The following is an 11,756-nucleotide window of genomic DNA, read 5'->3' as shown; positions in this document are numbered from 1 at the left end:
GGAGAAGGGATCCAAGATGAATTTCAAAAACAAATCATTTTTGAATGAACGACAGAAAAGATAAACTTGCGTGAGCTTTTCTGAAGGAACTACTTGAAGAACATACTGAACAATTACTAAAGGAACCTTCTGAGGCATTCCTGGAAGACTCTTGGAATAACTATAATAACAAAATAAAAACAGTGGAATTTTCTTTCGCGAGAAATCCATGAATATTTCGGGATCTAGCGTGCGCCGGTGCGCATCGCTCCTCATTAAAGCTGATCCATTACTGTAATTATTTCTTCGCGAAGTTGAACTGGGACACTAGTTTAAAAAAAATAATATTCTCCTTGTTTTTTTAATTTACGTCGAAATTGTTCTGAAAAAGAAAAAAAAGATTTTGTGCAATTTTTATCAATACCAAAGTGACGTTTCACAAAATAGCAACCCTGTATGGAAATTTAGCAACCCAGTATGGGGCGCTAAATTTGGAGACTCACTGCTAATTTTGAGTTGCGTTCTTATTTTACATTCCCGTTTAGATACCTCCGTTGTAAAAGTGGGTCCCAATTAGGGGCCCGGAAATAGCGATAGGGACCAGTGTTGTAAAATGTCATTTGCATTCGTTTGTATAATTTTCCCAGAACTTTTTCCAGACGGTAGCTATCAATTCATGATGTATGACGAACTTATAGCGCTTAAATGTGCCTACAACTTTGTCTAACAAGGCATTGCTGTAAATATGTAATCTGAGGCGTGGGAGGCAAAATGTCATTCAAATGACATTATGTCAAATGACACGTGACATTTTGGAGAGTTTTCACTCTCCAGCCTCAGATGTTATATTTAGAGCAATGTACCCTTAGACAAAAATGTAGCCCTACTCAAGAGTTATGAGTACATCTAAAATTATGGAATAAATTTGGCTTCTAAAGAAAGTTATGAACAAATTGGTCAAATGACATGCAGATGACATTTTACAAGCCTGATAGGGACCCAGATGGGGACTCCCATGGAGGTGCTCTTAGAGATTTCATATTGTCTGGAAACTATAAAAGTAGGTATACAAATGACATTCTTTCCTTCAAGATACAATAATGAAACATTTATTATCTTCCCGTACAGAAATAATAACAATTATAATTAAAAACTTTCACTCTCGAAAAACATTCGAAAGTTATGAAGGTGACGAGCGTTTTTCATTTGACTTGAGTCGTTTTCCAGTGGGCTATCGAGTATCCATAATGCCAAAACATCTCGTTATTCTTGTACCTCCTCGAGCATACCCGAACAATGAGTCGTTTTCGAGATCGAATCGAAAGCCGTAATGCCAAACATGTTCGACTCGATAGAATTACGTTCGAATCGAGATGCGCAATGCCACCCCAGCTTTCGTCGTACAACCAAATCGTCATGGCAACATCGAACCACGCAGTGACGGGAAATGTCATTTCGATGTCATGGGACTAATTTGCTAATAACTTTTTTCAGAAGTAATTTACAATTATGTTTTCCATATAAACATGTAGTCCTTAAAGGACTCGAAAACTTTTTTTTAACAGATAATTCCTCTAAATATGATATTGGCGGCGTGAGAGCCGAATTAGTGTCAAATGACATTAATGTCATGGCATTTCGTGACATTTTATTAATCTCGCTCTCATGGCTCACACTTTGTATTTAGAGCAATGATCTGTTCGACAATGTTCTCGGACCCTTTAAGTACTACATGTTAATCGAAAAATCCGAACTGTAAATTACTTTTGAAAAAAGTTATAAGGAAATTGGTAATAGCAATGCCATGACATTTTTTTGACATTTCCCATCACTGCCACGAAGACTTCATACTTCATACTCTTCATACTTCATATTCTTCAATCGGCAGTTGCCAGTCGAAGATCGAAGCCAAATTCTTCACACAACCAATGGCAGTTATTTATGGGTTTTTACCAGTAGAGCAACAGAGACTGGGGGGAGATGGGGGATCGATACATTTATGTTACAAGAGTTCCTACTATTTGTTTATTTGAGACGCTATTCTATTTAAACAGATCGTCTATAATGACATGCAATCGATAATGTGAAGAAGTCACGATGGAAATCTGCATAACTTTTGGCTGCGCGACTATCTTCTTCTGTCTCCCCCCCTCGATTTTTTGTGGCTTTATTTTATTAATTGAGGGAATTTTTGGAATTAATTGAGAATTTTATTGGAAAAATAATAAACTATTAAGCTTTCTCAGAAAATTGTTTATGAAATCAAATGAGTTTTGCGATTTTATCAATTTATTCATTTATTTTTTATTTCCCATCCCCTTTGTTATCGAAAGACAAACAGGACAAAAGAAGGAAATAATATTTACGGCCTAATTAATAGAAATAATGAGTTTAATTGATATTTTCTTTTTTTCTGCATGACCGATTTGCTTGCAACAAGTTGCATTCGACGGGGAGTCCTGTCAAATTGTTTACTATTGAAGATTGGTAAGATCGGACAATAGAATCAAAATTTATGGCACTACTACCGCAAGGGTGATTAATCAGGGTTTTTACTATGCTGCGTATAAATTAATACATAAAACAACATAAATCAATGAAAAAAAATAAAATTCACCTCAAGTGCTATTTTAGACCTTTCTTATGATATTGTCCTCCCTAAGACGATGCCCACCAGTGCGTAAATAAAGCCAAACTAGCAACCTCTATCATGACGCGAACGCGCACCGGTCGTTGGTAAACGGGTTTGGGAAATGTAAACGCAACCTTCGGTGAATAGCGAGTTGGCAAATTTGGCGACCCGCTCCAACCGTTGCCAAACCATCACACGGAAATATAAAGTAACCCATAAATAAAAAATCTGCCGTCTGCTGAAAAATTGTTCGGGTATTAATCATCAAAACCATTGTGATGGAGGTCAGTTTAGTTTGGATTTCAACTGATTGGCGGCGCTAGCGCATATGAAATAACCTGATAGGTTAGATATCTCGAAAGCTGGAATTTTTAGAATATTGGCGTCTTCTACAAAGTTGTTCGGGTGGTCAAAACCATCATGACGAAAACAAGTTTAATTTGAAATACAACCGCTTGGCGGCGCTAGTGAATTGGAAATAACCTAAAAGGTTAGATATTTCGATAGTTGAAATCTTAAGAATATTGCCGTCTTCTACAAAATTGTTCGGATGATTAAAACCATCATGACGAAAGCAAGTTTAGTTAATAATACAACCGCTTGGCGGCGCTAGTGTATTGGAAATAACCTGATAGGTCAGGTATCTCAAAATATGTAATTTTTAGAATATTGCCCAAGATATTGCCGCCTTCTACAAAGTTGTTCGGGTGGTCAAAACCATTATGACCAACGCAGGTTTAGATTAAGATATAACCGCTTGGTGTATAAGAAATAACCTGCTAGGTTAGATATTTCGAAAACTGAATTTTTTTGAATATTGCCGTATTCCACAAAGTTGTTCGGATGGTGAAAACCGTCATGATGCTAGCAAGTTTAGTTTTAAACACAATCGCTTAGCGGCGCTAGTGTATAAAAAATAAACTGATAGGTTAAATATCTCAAAATCTGGAATTTTCAGAATATTGCCGTATTCTACAAAGTAACTTGCCATAAGACGAGTTCGTACAATTCCATTTAATTCCACCACTTGGTTGTACCTTTGACAGATACTACAGTAAGACCATCTTCAGTGTCTCGTACTTGACTCGATTCGACTCAACTCGAGCGCCAACGAGTATTGCGGTTTCAAACTAAACTTCTGGTTTTGACTTACATAATCTTACATAATAACCAACCTAACAGATAATTCGGATAACTTTGTAGAAGATGGCCACTTTCTAACTCTAACGGATTTAGAAATATTTAACCTAACATGTTATTTCTCATATACTAGCGCCGCTATGCGTATGAATTCCAAACTAAACTAGTCTCCATCATAAATGTTATGGTTACACGAACAACGTTGTAGAAGACAAAATCTTTCTAAGTCTTATAGATCTCGAGATATCCACCTCATTAAATTATTGCATATAAGCTAGCGCCACCTAGCAGATGTGTGTCTAGCTAATCTGATAATCACAAAATGTATTACGCACATATTTATATTACAAAAGTTGAAGCGCGTTCTGAAATATCTGAAAATATATAATATTTTTTTCCTGATTTTGTTTATTTCCGTGTTTGCCTGAATAGCATCCGGATATTCACCACCGGTGCGAAGCATGATTGCACTTCAACAACCTTGATAGAAACAACCAGTGCGAGAACAAGTGCATAAATAAAATATGAACGCATTTCGTTCCTATACTAGACACTCATTTGGATACACATTGGTGGGGATCGTCTAATGCACGAGAAAGGCATCATCATTGCTAGGTAAATTGATCTGAGTTTTTATATGCCTCCTGACTATTAGAATGAATAAATTATTCCTTTTCTTTCAATCTGGGCGGATTTAATTCATGCTTATAAATTTTTAGCTGAGTTTTCAGGAGTGCCCACAACCGACCCACAAAATTTAAATGTCCAAAAATGTCAAATGCAGGGTTTCAACTTTTCGTTTCAATGAGACCAAAGCAAGCGTTTCTCGGGCCAAAGCAGAATCTTTTTTCGTTGTTTATGTTGAGGATCATCTTTCACCCATTAATCTTTCTCTGCAATTAGCCTTGGATGATAAACGAAAATCTTGCCTTTTAGATGAAAATCTTTTTTCGTTTCATCACTTTTACCCCTCACTCACTTTTCGCGAGAATTATCGCAGAACAATTATAAAATTGTATGGCCGCGCCGGGATTCGAACCCAGAATAGTAACAATAATAGCCGTAGGGATGCGCCTACTCTAGTCACACCACCACGCTATCTGTATGAAAGCATTAAGTTATTTGTTCTACATAAGCTACTATACCATCTGCATTGAAGACGCAACGAAAAGACTCGAATATGAAAGAAAAAGAGCAAACTAACGTTTGGCGGCAATCGAAGTGAGCGTAAAATGGTTATCACTCTCCAGGTTGTTTTTCTTTCCCGAAAAGCGATTTCTCCCCGAAAATTTTCGTGAGGGAGCATCCTGTGTTCCTGAGATTGAGTGAGCGATACGAGCCCTGCAATTTTGCGAAATTGCCCATATTTTTTTTCAAATCTACGAAATCAAACTAATTTCTTGGCATACAAACAAAAATGTGTTTATTTTATTATTAAAATTTCTAATACTCTTTGCCAAAGCAGGCACTTGATGATACGAATAAGAAAAAACTTTTACATACATTGCATTAGCCACATACATTCCAAAACTTATACTTTTTATTAACTTATGAATATTATTAGCTTTTTGGTATGGGATCATTTATTAGGTGGCATAATGAAGTGTATTAGTATTTTCGAATAAGTACTTGCCATACAGGGTGTCCATTCAAAATCGACTTTCAGATTCCCGGTTGGAGGAACTGATACTAAAATATCATATTAGCGGTTTAAACAAGAAATAAGCCATTTTTTATGTTTATTTTAATAAAGGGAGGACTAGGAAGCTTAGTCTGGTGATAAATAAAAGGACTAGGAAGCTCTTAGACCCGCTCAGTATAAATCAATCCCAGTTTTGTCACATGCGGAATCGAAGGAATTAGAATCCACAATAATAAATTAACAATTATAAAGCAGATAATTTCCAAAGATGAGCCAGCCTAGGGCTACAAGTCTCCTTAATAAAAACAATCAGTCAATTAATTTAAGAAAAATCCTGAAAGAACAGAAAAAGCAGAAGCACAATTTCTTCTTGAAGGAACTTGGGCTTAGATTTTCCTCTTAATTCCTCAAGACAGGATTAATCTCAAATAATCTTCTAAAAATAACTCTAGGATCCCTTGGAATTACTTTTTACTTAAATTTTATTGATGAGGGTTAATCACTCTATTGCCAACATTTTTGTTTTCACTGCTCAAAAACATTTTATTACATCGATCTTACCTAGTACGTTAAAATTTTGAATTTTTGAATTTATGCCGATTTTCCACCACATTTAAAGTTTGAAAATGTTGAAAAATGTGTAAAATGTGTAAAAAATTAGAGAAATATTTGGGATTGAAAAAAAACCTCAAATTAATTAAAATTAATTAAAATTTTATCAATTACCAAACATTCTTCCAGAACTCCATATTTTTTGCCTTTCTCGTACAACAAATTTGTACCAGAAGGCTATAATTTCACTCCAAAAGCCAAATTTTGATAGAAGGCTCGGAGACCCATAGTGTTATATACCAATCGACTCAGCTCGAAAAACTGAGCACATGTCTGACTGTGTGTGTGTATGTGTGTAGCCCCGGGAATTTTTTTATTGTTTAACACGTTTCATATAGAAGGACTTGACCGATTCGAGTGCAACTAGTTTCATTCGACGGAGAAACTTTCCTAGTTGGACACTATTGTTTTTGTTTGCTAATATCTCATGCGGTTTGAATAATATTTCTATTTTTCTTTTATCAAATACGCTGTGTACATTCACATTTTAAATCATTAATTAATTTAGCCGTGACGCAATCCATTACTCTCATAGTTGAGTTAATTTTAAGCAGCGTGATATAATCGCATCAAAGCTATTAACCGCCTAAATGTAGGCAATTTACGTTGCATTTACCATACTAATTCGAATTCAACACATTGAATCGAGAAAGGCATAATCACCACTGGGGGATAAATTTGGGTTTTTTTGAACAAAAATAGGGGAAACCGCCAAATGTTGAACGGCTAATTTTGTCGCCTATTGTTGAACTCCCATAAGAAATGCACGTGCGTTCAACAATAGGCGAAGAAATTAGCCGTTCAACATTTGGCAAATTACCAATCAAAAATAGTTCGAAAGCTGTTTAAGTTCACCCACAGTTTGTTCATGAATCCTTCCAATTCCTCTTTGATTAATCAGTTTTCATGAAATATTCATCTGAATAGTGCACCACCGTGTTTAAATAGCTCTCCTGGTAGTCACGATGTTAAAAAAAAATTTACTTTTTATACCATAGCTTCCTAAAGACTTACAGTGGCTTGCGACCCCCACCCACCACTTTGAGAAATTATGTTTTATACAATTTGTACCATTATTGCCGAAAAATTTGAATGATTTACACTATTGTCAGACATATTATTTTCAAAGAAAAAAAATAGTTAAAAAATAACTTTGGTAATTAATGTTTATGATTTGTTCGATAGTTCAATTTCGCGATTGGTTTCATGATTTCCCGCATTTTTCCCGTTTTTTCCCGGTCGGGTCCAATTCCCGGTTTTTCCCGCTTTTCCCGGTTTTCCCGACTGGATGGACACCCTGGGCCATAACTTATAAGGTTTTTTCTTTATGTGTAGGGTTATTAGTCTAGCTTTCCATTGGTATTTAAATGTCAGCATGAGATCAACTAGGGCCAAAGTTATGCAGTAAAGACAAAGGGTACCCACAACTGCCTCTTTCCCTACTTTATGCTCTAAACTGTTATATTTTATTGGATGAACCTCATTAAAATTATTGCATAATTTTTCTTGCTTATTAGGGTTTCTTTCCATTCCCGGCCTAACATGCGTACGACTGCATTATTCAGTTGATATTTATGACATGAAGCAACTTTTCCTGAATGTTGTAGGCCGTAATACTGCAACGGGTTCACTTCTGCTTAAAAAATAGCTATTCTTGCTAAACATCGTTTGAAAAGCTTTTTTTGAGTGTATCACGTATTTCAGTCACAGCCTTGCTTTTCCGACATACTTCAATTCAATTTCTAGATAAGCGATTTTCACTCAATCTCTCATCTACTTAATCTCTCATTATCTCTCGGGACGGTAGAAAATGCAACGTAAACAAAAATATGCAGTTTCCACGACAACGTGATGATAATATTTATATGGGATTCATTAACGGCGTAGGTTGCGCGTATCTGATTAAGAAATGTTTACACTCATTCAGGACATATTTCAAATCGCCTATGAAACATTTCCATAAACAGATACACAGCAACCTACGCCGTTAAGTGAATCATAATTTTATTTGGTTGAGAAGATATATTCACTCATCCAAATTCCTTCCAAGCACTTTAAAACAGTATTTTGTTCAAATTTTTGAAATCCAAGAGAATTATAAATAACATGATAGCGTTAACGATTAGATAGTTTTCCTATTAACGATGTAAGGATTATTTTCTACTGAGAAAGGGTCCTTCTGGCAGAACGGTGCGGCTAGAAGTTCTTGAGCCGAGGTGATTTTTGTTCGGTTTGGAAACATTGTTAAATGTATTCTAATATGTTTATATAAGTTTTAGAAGTTCTTGGGCTTCAAACAAATAGATAGGATTGAAGTGCGTTAGTTTAGCATTATGGTGTGGTGATTAACAGCTTCAAGCAATGATTTTAGAGTACTGTGGCGATAGGCGGTAGGTGTTTATTTGATGATACCGTTCTGTAAAAGTGAAAGAGTTCAGTGCGTGTTGGCTCTTGTTTCGGACAGAGAACGATCGCGGGTTTGTCGAAAATTTGTGTTTTGCATTGCGCGGCCGGTAATAAAGTTAATCAGCTCAGTGCGTGTTGGCTCTTGTTTCGGACAGCAGAACGATCGCGCGAGCCGAAAATTTGTGTTCTGCATTGCGCAACCGTCGTGCTTGTTTTGTCGTGTTTCTGCTCAGTAAGCAGATAGTTCGCGAGGCCGAGTGAGTAAACAATTGGTGCGTGATCGGACGTGTTTCAGGTAGGATTTAGAGCATTCGTAAAATCCGAGTTTTCGGCTCTGATTATAATGTTCGGTGAATAAGTGTGCGTGTTTTGTATAAAATGCGAAACATTTGTAAAATCCAGGTTATTTTGTCCCTCTTTGGACGGTTCAGTAAATTGATGAATATATTTTATTATTATTTTTCAGCATATACTGTTATTGACAAACGCTCTATATTGTCGAATAGAGCTCCTATTATTCACCTTACCCACTAACACAAATTTTCCTTCCGAGACATCTATGAAGGTAGTATGGGTTCCTGCATCTTCACTAGTAGATGTTGAACTAAATCCTTCCTTCCTTCCGTGATTGTAAGGACGTGGCCAGGTATACAACTTACTGTATAGGAAATGGTACTAATCTCAAGTATCAATTTGCGACAATATACAGTAGATTGCTCAATTGAGCATTGTATAGCCACCCACGATTTGTACAATCACATATGCTATGCTATGCTATACCGTTCTGTAAAAGTGAAAAAATCACTTGGTTAGGGCGATGACATATGACGCGTCGAGCGATGCGGAGCACGTCCAAGCACTCGTAAAGCAGAATATTAGCAAGAGAATTTCTTTTGTCTTGACGCGTTCGCGCACGCACACGCGTGAGTATGTCATCGGCTCAGTGGTATTGCAACGAAGAACGAAAGTTTGAAATCTACATTTTATTTTCTATAATTGGACCAATTACAGTCGCCTCTCCACAATTGGCATTTATTGTTGATGATATGTTTGTTATTGTCCGAATATGCTCTAGTAGTCTAAAATTTGACATAGAGAGAGTTAATCCAGAACAATATATGATCAGAACACATCGAGATAGGGAGGTTATCGAGATGTAGAATGCCAAAATGTATTTAGATTGAAGGGCGAGGAATCTATCGAGATAGGAGAGATATCGAGATATAGAACATCGAGATGTAGAGAGTCGACTGTAGGAGTAAAATAAATGGTTGAAAATATTGATGTTGATCGATAAAATGGGAGACTTTTTTAAATTATCAATCATAAACATACGCCTCCAAACAGTATAAAACATTAGATTTCTGTGCAGTGAGCTGGGAATCGGGTCCATAGGCCCAAGTAGCGATTTACTCTATTTATTTATTCCGTCAAACATAATGTGGACTACATTGAAAAACTTATAACTATGTTCTTCTATCTAATAGAATCTATTGTAACTCATACTCCTAAAATATTTTCTTAGGCTACATGAGGCATGGCTAAATCAATTGCTTCACAATACTGATAATACGACGCTTTTTCAATGATTGTATATCTATAAGCATACAGCGCGCCTCGTACGACGGAAGTGGGAACGTTGTCACCTAATTTGTGTAAATACATACACCATTTTTTTACACTGTTGATATTCTTTAATTTCTCGGTTAAACTGATTTTCACAACTTTTAAATACCACCTGAATTTTCTTTGATTTTTGTGTAAAAGAAGAACTGGAGAAGAAATTGCTTTTGATCCTCATATGCTTTCATATACGGAGACATACAATACTACAATAGATATGTATTGGCGCCAAGGACTTATGTTGGAAGACTTAAAGATGATCTAATGAATATTTCAAACGTTTTCGTTTTGTCGTTCAGCACATAAGAATACGACATCATCTCCGCGTATTTACACAGACGTTTACGTAAATATTGTTGGAAAATCCTTAGCAGTTTCTTATAGTAAAGAAGAATATTTTAGATGAATATACTCTCATTATTTTCAAACTTATTTAGACATAATATATATGTATCTAAGAAGAAGATTAGTGCATCTAAGATTCAGGTGTCTTTTACCTGAAAAACCTGGAATTGTCAGGAATTTCTCCCCACCTGAAATAACCTGAATTATCAGCACAGATAAAAATATGTTGTGATTTTAAATGTATTTTCATGCACATATTTGGAACATGCAAATAAACGTAACATTAATCGATCTCACTGTTCTCTTAAATCGAAATAAATTTAAACTGCTCTTGCTTGTAAAATTCAATCAAAATGAATAGAATATTGAATGTTCATTCGTTTGAAAGGGTTAGCTGCAATTTACACGTCGTTGAATTTTCAAAACTATTTGCTGTGAGGAATTTCGACATAATCAGGGAAATTTCAATACCGTCGTGCGGGGCTTCTTTTGATTCCATACTTTGGATTTTGATTTTTGAAAAATAAACAGAAAAATACCAAATTTGATACAGAAAGTTGCCATCCAACTATCAACAAGACAACTGATTGGTAATAATGACAATTTTATAGTAATTTTCGTTATAATTCTTGTTTTAAAATGTCCAAAGTAGCCCTGATTTTTCAAAGAAGCCCGCACGATGGTACCGGTGATCATGAGGAAATTCTCAAAAGATAAAAAACCTTACAAATATTTGAAATAATATACCAATCAAATCTATTAAAAATGAAGTGAACATTAATGGATCGTTGTTCAAAAACGTTTTGCCATCTTCAGAAGAATTACTTGAGAATTTCCGAAGCTATTCTTGACGAAATTCAGGAATTTATCTGAGAAATCAATTAGGGATTGCTTTGTAAATTTTGAGAACTCCCTGAAATTTTTTAGAGTATATTAAAAAATACTACATTAGTAAGGATATTTCGGCGCAATTCCTGGAGGAACTTCCGAAGGAATTCCGGATCAGTTTTTCAAGGATTATTCATAGAAATCACTAAAGAATGTCCATAGGAATGATTGGATTTTCTAAATTATTTTCAAGATGAGAACGAAAAGAATTCCGGAGGAATTTCAAAACGAATTTCGGACTATTTTTCATATTGTTTCTTTAAGAAATTCCAAAAGATTTTCAAAAACTCAAAGTGCAGCCCAATGGGTTGTACGCAAAGGTGACGTAGGACTACGTAGCTATTCGAAATTGATAGTATTTGCCATAATAATTTGTGTCGTTTATTAACATTGAGCAAACTGCTCGAGGCCAACTGAATCAAGAAGTCGAATAGTTGTCTTAGTTGGATGGACTTTGTCTCTAACCGTGAAATTAACATGACCTCATTG

The sequence above is a fragment of the Armigeres subalbatus genome, chromosome 2 (genome assembly GCF_024139115.2).
Source record: "Armigeres subalbatus isolate Guangzhou_Male chromosome 2, GZ_Asu_2, whole genome shotgun sequence".
Lineage (NCBI taxonomy): Eukaryota > Metazoa > Arthropoda > Insecta > Diptera > Culicidae > Armigeres > Armigeres subalbatus.
Note: the sequence above shows the minus strand (reverse complement) of the source record.